This window comes from Alligator mississippiensis, chromosome 5 (assembly GCF_030867095.1).
Source record: "Alligator mississippiensis isolate rAllMis1 chromosome 5, rAllMis1, whole genome shotgun sequence".
Taxonomy (NCBI): domain Eukaryota; kingdom Metazoa; phylum Chordata; order Crocodylia; family Alligatoridae; genus Alligator; species Alligator mississippiensis.
Genome location: NC_081828.1, coordinates 171,709,276 through 171,717,991, shown reverse-complemented (window position 1 = coordinate 171,717,991; position 8,716 = coordinate 171,709,276). Strand labels below are relative to the sequence as shown.

General features: G+C 43.5%; 1 pseudogene; it reads left to right on the top strand.

Annotated features, from left to right (window-relative positions):
• The first annotated feature begins 3,719 nt into the window (after nt 1-3,719).
• LOC102568495 (tigger transposable element-derived protein 1-like) lies at nt 3,720-5,547 on the top strand (annotated as a pseudogene).
• Nucleotides 5,548-8,716: the final 3,169 nt, after the last annotated feature.

The following is an 8,716-nucleotide window of genomic DNA, read 5'->3' as shown; positions in this document are numbered from 1 at the left end:
GAAGCACTCTGCATTTATCCTTATTGAACTGCATCCAGTTCTATTCTGCCCACCTTTCTAGCTTGTCCAGGTCTGCATGGATCTGCAATCTATCCCCTAGCATGACCGCTTTTCTCCATAACTTAGTATCATCCTCAAACTTGGCCAGCATGCTTTCCACAGCCTCATCTAAATAATTGATAAAGATGTTGAACAACATGAGGCCAAGAACTGAACCCTGCGGGACACCACTAGCCGCTTCCCGCCAAGATGATACAGACCCATCCACTAACACTCTCTGCATACGACCCCTTAGCCAGTTCCCAACCCACCTGACTGTGGGTTCTGTCAGCCCATAATCCCCTAGTTTTTATATAAGAGCACCATGGGAGACCATATTGAAGACTTTAAAATCCAAGTATATGACATCAACTGCATCTCCCACATCTATGCATCTCGTTCGTTGATCACAGAAGGAGGTGAGGTTGGTCTGCCTACAACAAAACTATGTTGGCTATCCTTCAGCATCAGTCTCTCGCAATTGGACTTCTTGATAATTTTTTACAAACTTTTACCCAGTATCAAGGTCAAATTGATCAGCCTATAGTTTCCCGGATCCTCCCTCCTCCCCTTCTTGATTGGCACCACATTGGCCCTTTTTCAGTCTTCCAGGACCTCTTCCAAGCACAATCAGTCATCAAATATCTTCAACAATGGTCTTGCAATGACTCTAGCCAATTCCCTGAGCACTCTCAAGACAATGGACTGGACCCTCTTGTTCCAGTGGCTGGTGGTGGCAGCAGAGGAGTAGGAGGCATAGGCACAGGCCTAGCGGGCAAAAGATATAGCTGCTCAGTTGGGCTTCTCCATGACCTGCTGCTGACCTCTGGGATTTCCTCCATCATCATATCCTTGGAAAGGGAAGAAGAAAAAAAGGCACTGAAATGGGCATTGACACCAGAGTGTGATCCTCCTCTCCTACTGTCTGTCTACAAGGGTGGAGGGGAGCTGTGGATAAGATGGGACATTAGATGGGCTTCTGCCATGCCTTCTTCTGTTGATTGGCAGTGATGCTTTGACATAAAAATATTATGGAAAATGCATAAAGCAACATGATTTCATTACTGGAGAAATTTATTCTGGTTTGGGATGCACTGAAAATACCAGGCCATTTGCAGCTGCCCTGAATGAATTGCTTGATTTGTTCATAAAGACTGAGGCATCATTCAAAAGAAAAAGAAAAAATGGAATTAGGTGGAATCATTGTAGCCCAGAAAAAAACCCAGCATGTTGATGGGACAGAAGGCTGTAATAAAGCCAGTTTCTGTCTACAGTTCTTGAAGTTCTGATCCCTACAAACTACCAGAGGCCTAAAAATCATCTCTTCCTAGTTGTCTGCATGGCTGGACATGTCTTCACGTCTGTTACTCTAGTTCAGTGACAGTGACAATATCTATATCAGTGGTCTCCAACCTTTTAAAGTAGAAGATTACCAAGATCACCAAGATCTACCATGTGCCACTGCCAGCCCTCTCCTCACCTGCCTAGGAGGTAAGTCTGCGGGGAGAGGGAAGGAGGGAGGCAGATCAAGGCAGAGGGAGAAAAAGTTACTTGGGGGCATGCGTCCCCATCAGGTAAGTCTCACCTGGCCAGGGCCCAACTCAACTTACCCCTGCCTCTGTGGCACTGTCCCTCACTGTGGGAACCTTGATTTAGCCCCTGCCCCTTTCCTCTCCCACAGATTGACTTGCTGGGCTGGGGTGTGTGCGTGTATACATGTGGGCATTCAGCCCCCCACCTCAGCCTCAGATAGATTCCAAGAGTCTCCGAGATCTACTGCAAGAGGCTCTGAGATCTACTGGTGGATTCAGATCCACTGGTTGGTGACCACTGATCTTTATGAAAAATATACCGTCCCCTCCAAGCATGTTGTATTGCTGTGCGTCAACTACCTCCTAAACTAGAAGCAATGTAGCAATTACTGTATGGCACTGTGCCAGGCTAATTAACACTACTTGGGGACGGTGCCAAGCATGCTGCCTGTGGCACTGCACAGACATAACTGCACTATTTCAGTAAAGAGGCAGTGGAGTGTGCTTGAGGATATTACAAGGGCAGTTTACTGCACAGAGATACACAATTTGTTAGAGAGAAGCAAAGGCTGACACTAAAGTTTCTATATAAGACTAGAGTAACCTGCAGCTTAAGGAATTTGTATTAATCCATCTCACATCAGTAAGGGAGGCTAGGAAAGGTAGTGCAAGAGTGATGTTGTATCCATGATGGTCCAGGAGTTATGCAAGAGGCAAATAATGTTTTAGATTATCTTTTATTGGACCAACTGTACAGTTGGGATAAGGCTAGAAAAGCTTTCAAACAACAAGAGCAGACAAGGTTCTTTGGGTGAATCTGATATCAGTTGGAGTACTGCGTGCAATTCTGGGCGCCACACTTCAAGAAGGATGAGGATAACCTGGAGAGGGTCCAGAGAAGGGCCACTTGTATGGTCAAGGGCCTGCAGACCAAGCCCTACGAGGAGAGACTAGAGAAACTGGATCTTTTCAGCCTCCGCAAGAGAAGGTTGAGAGGCGACCTTGTGGCTGCCTATAAGTTCATCACGGGGGCACAGAAGGGAATTGGTGAGTATTTATTCACCAAGGCGCCCCCGGGGGTTACAAGAAATAATGGCCACAAGCTAGCAGAGAGCAGATTTAGATTGGACATTAGGAAGAACTTCTTCACAGTTCGAGTGGCCAGGGTCTGGAACGGGCTCCCAAGGGAGGTGGTGCTCTCCCCTACCCTGGGGGTCTTCAAGAGGAGGTTAGATGAGCATCTAGCTGGGGTCATCTAGACCCAGCACTCTTTCCTGCTTATGCAGGGGGTCGGACTTGATGATCTATTGAGGTCCGTTCCGACCCTAACATCTATGAATCTATGAACCTTGTCTGCCTATGTCCTTAGACCAACACAGCTACAACCTACACCCCTGCTTTCAAACAACAAGGCATTCTTCATGTCTAAGGAGGAAAAGAAGCAGAGCGACTGTTAATAACAGTGGATAGAGTTGTGAAATTGGAGGGGAGCGAAATTCTAGGGGCAGTAGATAAGAGGTTAGAAAAGATATTCTTGTCTTCCACCATAGCCTATGTGAATTTGAGCCTAGTGGAACCACTACAAACAATGAACAATTGAATCAGCTCAGACTGTATTCAACTAAATGAATACTTTCTGTTTCAAGGAGCTGTTGTACTTTGTAACAGTTATAATAAACCAAATTCAGGATGGCCTCCTTGGTTCAGGAAAATCTGGAAACAGAACGGAGAGTACTACAACTCCTTTCCTGAAAACAAAGCTGAGGCTGATTGTCTGAAGAGAAAATAAATCCTTTCTGCCATGTATGAAATACAGAATCTCTTTTTTCCTTGAGGATGGTGAAAGCTAGTTGAGGATATATTGCTGATGGGTATCATTAATGTTTTTTTTGAAAGAGGTCACACTGCCAAAATCCTGAAAATATGTGGTGGTCCATACTTGAGAGGGTTGTATTTTTTTGGCTGAAACCTGTTTTGGTGAAAAAAATTCAGACACCAAAATACTTCACCTCATTGTTATCAAATTATTTGCATAAAAAATTAAAAAGTGCTTTGTTTTGATACTTGTGAAAAAATATTTAATCCACGTTACTACTTACAGTGCAGGATCCTTGCCCTTATGGCATGACAGCAGGAGAGCAACTCAGGCAGCGCACAAACGTACGTATGTCACCCAGTCACTTTGCTTCCTGATGTGCTCTGGCGCATAAGTTTCTTGTATTCTTTGGATTCTTAGTGCACGTTATATATTCAGTCCTTAAAAATGGCTGATAAAAAGAAAAGGCAGTGCTCTAGTGATGGTGACAGTTCTGATAAGAAATGGAGAAAAGCCATTACATTAGAGGTGAAAGTCAATGTGATCAAACTTAGAGAGAGTGGTTTGTTGCAAACTGAAATCAGTAGGCGATTGGACATACATGCTACTGTTCAACTATTATTAGAAAAAAGGACAAAATAAGTGGTGAAATTAAAAGTGCGGCCTCGTTGCAATCCACTATTATTATAATCCACAACGTGCAGGATTTGTGGCTGAGATGGAAAGACTTGATTTTGTGGATTCAGGATCAAACTCAGTGCTGCGTTCCTTTGAGTTTAGCCACCATTCAAGCCAAGGCTTTGAGTCTTTTTGACGCTGTGAAGCAACAGCGTGGTGAGGGATCTAAGGATGAAAAATTCAGTGCAAGTAAGGGTTGGTTCATGCGTTTTAAAGGCAGGTATGCCTTACATAATATCAGAGTGCAAAGTGAAGGTGTTAGTGCTGATGAGATTGCAGCTCAAGATTTTCCTAAAAAATTGGCTAAAATCATTGAAGAGGGAGGTTATTGTGTCAGGTAAGTCATCATTGTCGATGAGACTGGGCTGTTCTGGAAGAAAATGCCTTCCAGGATGTACATCACCCAACAAGAAAAAACTATGCCTTGCTTTAAAGCAGCTAAGGATAGGCTTACCCTTTTGCTTGGTTCAAATGCTGTGGGTGATTTCAAGCTCAAACCCTTGCTTGTTTATCACTCCAAAAATCCCAGAGCACTTAAGGGTTGTTAAAGGCAGCCTTCCAGTCATGTGGAAATCAAATCCTAAAGCTTGAGTGACTGGGGCCCTTTTTGAGGAGTGGTTCACTGACTATTTTGTTCTGGCTGTTCAGAATTAGCACGCCTAATACTAACATCCTTCCAGATTTAGATCCTAACATCAAGGTTGTTTTCTTGCCCCCCAGCACATCATCACTGCTCCAGCCTATAGACCAGGGGGTTGTTTAATCTTTTAAGGCTTACTACCTTAGAAGAACCTTTGCCCGGGCCATCAGTATCACAGACCAGGAAGGTGGACCAACCCTCAAGGAATTCTGGAAGGGCTTCAACATCCTGAATGCAGTGAAGAACATTGGAGAATCTTGGAAGGAGATTAAGGAATCCAACCTCAATGGTGTCTGCAAAAAATTGTGTCCAGAATTTGTCTCTGATTTCCAAGGATTTGAAGACCAAGTGGATGAAGTCACTGCTGATATTGTGAAGATGGCTGGCCAGCTACAGCTAGAAGTTGAAAAAGAAGATGTTGAGGAGCTGCTGGACTCTCATATCCAGGAACTGACCAGTGAAGAGCTTGTCCATCTTGAGGAGCAAAGGAAAGCAGAAAATCAGGCCCGGATTCAAGAGAGTCCTGCTCAAGGTACCATGACAACAAAGCAGATGAGTGAGGCCTTCAAGCATTTGGAAGCTGCAGTGGCAATTTTTGAAGAAATGGATCCCAACCTCTAACGCAGCTCAAAGACCAACAACTTGATCTCTAATGCCTATGTATGCTACAGGGAAATTTACAATGAGAAAAAGAGGACAGCAAAAAAAACATCCCTGGTTCAGTTTCTCAAAAAGCCATCAAGTAGCCCTAAGTCTCCCCAAGGAGCCCTTCTGAATTCTATGACCCTGGTGCAGGTGTTCCTTCACCTTCTGATTAAATACAATTAAATAGTTGCTTTAAATATGGTGTTTATGGTCATTTCTATAAAAAGTTGGGCTTCAGGCCCTTGGTCAGGAACGTAACCTCCTATTAGAACATTGTTTCTATGGGAAAATCAGATTTGACTTACATCGTTTCGACTTACAGTGCCTTTTCCAGGTACATAACCTGCTGTAAGTGCAAGGACTGCCTGTATATAGAGTGGTCTTTTGTTTTAATTGTGCAAGAACATGGATTTTGGAGTATTTTAAAAAGTGAATTTGGGATTTTTTGATCAGAGAACTTGCAGTGTTTAAATAGGGAACACCAGGATTCCTGCTAGTGAGGCAACTGTCAGGAGCCAGGCAGAGAAACCTGCTCAGTGCTGACACCCAGGACCCAGCTGGAGGGCCATTTGGGGCCAGGAGGACATGCTTTAACAGTTCAAAGCAGGCCACCATGCTGAGAATATCTTCCCTGTGATAGCTGACCAGATGGCAGGGCAGGGGCACACATGGCAACAGTGCCGCACAAAGGCCAATTCTGTAGCCATGGCCCACTGGCAGCTGGCCCAGAGGTGCAGATGCTCCCCATCCAGGTCTGGCAGGTGCATAGCCTTGGGGCCACATGATGTCGCAGGTGGCAGCAGATCATATCCAGGCAGCAGTCCCCATTGCCAGACTGCTGCAGTGGGTAGAGGGTATAGGGAACTCTAGGTTAGGGCTGCTTCAGCAGTCCAGCTGGCACAAGAGGGTAGTGTCCCCAGATACCAATTGGCTGGGTCCCAGCATCTCCTGTCTATTTGTATTATTCAAGTATCGTGGATCCTAAGGCCCACCCAGCTAACTAACAGTCCCTACTGTGTAGGGCCAATGGGTGAATGGTACAACAAAATTCTTGGGATAACAAAGGCAAAAAAAGGACAAGAGTGACATGAGGGTCAAAGGGTCAAAACGTGAAAATGAGTGTTCTTGAGGGGGATACCGAGCAGAGTTCCCTGGGCTGTACGCACTGGTCCTCAAAGACATCTGGGGATCTGGTGGACCCCCAGAAGCTCCTGTCTATTTGTATCCTTCATATTTACATGAGCCATAAGGCCCACCCAACTAATAACCCCTACTATGTGGGGCCAATGAATGAGCAGTACAACTAAATTTCTTGAGACAAAAAAAGTAAAAAGCAGGATAGGAGTGATGTGAGGGTCAGAGGGTCAAAACATGAAAATGAGTGTTCCTGAGGGGGATACTGAGCAGAGCTCCCCAGGCCGCACCCACTGGTTCTCAAAGACATGTAGGGCAGCTTTTTATACAGGTGCTGGCCCCAGGCTCTACCTCCTGGCTGCAAATCTGGGAGGAGCTGGGCAGGGTCATTTTGCCCCAAGTGGCATAACTTGCCCCACACCAAAGTGCATGTCCAGGCACGTGCGCTGAGGCAAAAATCCCCTGCACAAATTTGTGCTGCTCCTATCTGAGCTGTAGCAAACACATGTGCCTGCATGTGTGGACACACCCAGTGGGCACTTTGGGCTGTAGTGCCATCAGGGTTGCAGACTGTCTTTTTCTAACTGAGTCTGGACACTACTCTCGTTGCTCTGATGTCTGAGAAAATAGGTTTTGGATGAAAAGAGGTTCTCAAATATAATCTCAGCAAAATTATATCAATTCAATGACCTGAAAGGACATTTATATTTTGGACTTGTTTGATTTATAACGTGGAAAAGTTCCACATCCTGTTAACAACCCTCTTTAATGTAGTTTTCTGAATTAATGACAGTAATGGGTCTCAAAAGCAATAGATAAAAAAAATGTTTATTTATAAATCAACCTAATTTCAGGATTGTTCTTATTTCAATGTATCATTACACAAATTTGCCTCCAAATTCTTTGGACAGTAACCTATATTCTGAATCCAGCATGAATAATGAGTTGTTAAACAGTAACTAGTTGCATATAGTTTCACCTTTTGGCAAATAAAGAAGTGATTGAAACTTGCTATTATCAGACGATAACACAGAGCAAGTTTGTTCAGAAGAAAAAATAATTCCCTGTTATTTTTGTACAAATTGACATAATGAGCTGTCTCTGTACTATTATCTCTAAGCATTAACTGACTCTACTATGCAAGATAATACTCAGAATAATTGTTAGTTATCCACATGTACATACATTGAGTAATAAAATAATTAGACCTTTTTAAAAGAAAGGATTGAAACGATTCTACTTAATGTTAGCCTGAATTTCTGATTATAAGTTTGGAACAAATAAAATGTGACATTTTATCAGTGTGTCAAGGCAGTAAATGCTGGATTTATAGACATCCATACAGACTCTTCCTGTGTTTTTGAGGCACTTTGAAATTAAGCTCTAGAATTATCTTAGATTTATCTAAGAACTTCAAGATTATATCTAAAAGTTCAGAGGGGAAGAAACAATGATTGTTTATAACACCTATATCATTTTTCTGTTGGCTTATATTTTCTCTTGTTTCTGCTCTGTGGAATCATATGGGCTAATAAATTTCCCTGGTTGCCCCTGAAGAAATGAAATGCAAGCTACCTCTTCTCAGTCTGGGTGCCAGTGCTAACTTGAATTCCCCAACCTACCCCTTTGCCTCTAGTGAAATTACTGGAGTAGTAAGGAGAGAAAGGATGGTCCAATGGTTCAAGCACTAGCCTGGGACTTAGGAAACTCACCCCAAACTTCTTTGTGACAAGAAAAACAGAAGGGAAAGTATTTCTTTGTTGGCAAGTGACTTAGGTTGGAGGAAGTTATTAGCTTTGATAAATTGACCTTAGTCTATCTGTGCCTCTGTTCCCCAAATAAAATATGAATAATAGTACATTTCCACCATTGTATTTTGAAGATATATAGACAAAAGATTTTGAGGACCCTGGATACCATGGTTATGGGGATCTTTGCAAATTTCTGACTGTACCTATAGTACCATAGAAGGTATCTGACATCAACTTCACTTAAGAGGTCCAAGGGTATGATTTGCGCACCGCATCTTTAGAAATTTGTGGGTCTCTGTCTTTCAATCACCCGTCATGGCTTTTCCCACCTTGTAGACAGCAGATTCCCTGGACATGTAGTTGGATCTCCTCAACATTTCCATTGATGGTTATGAGGAGAAGGAAAGGGCAGGCTCTGGAGCTTGTGTAGTAGCAGCAATGTAACTCTACTAAGGGGGGAAGCCCCAGTTAAACTTCAGAT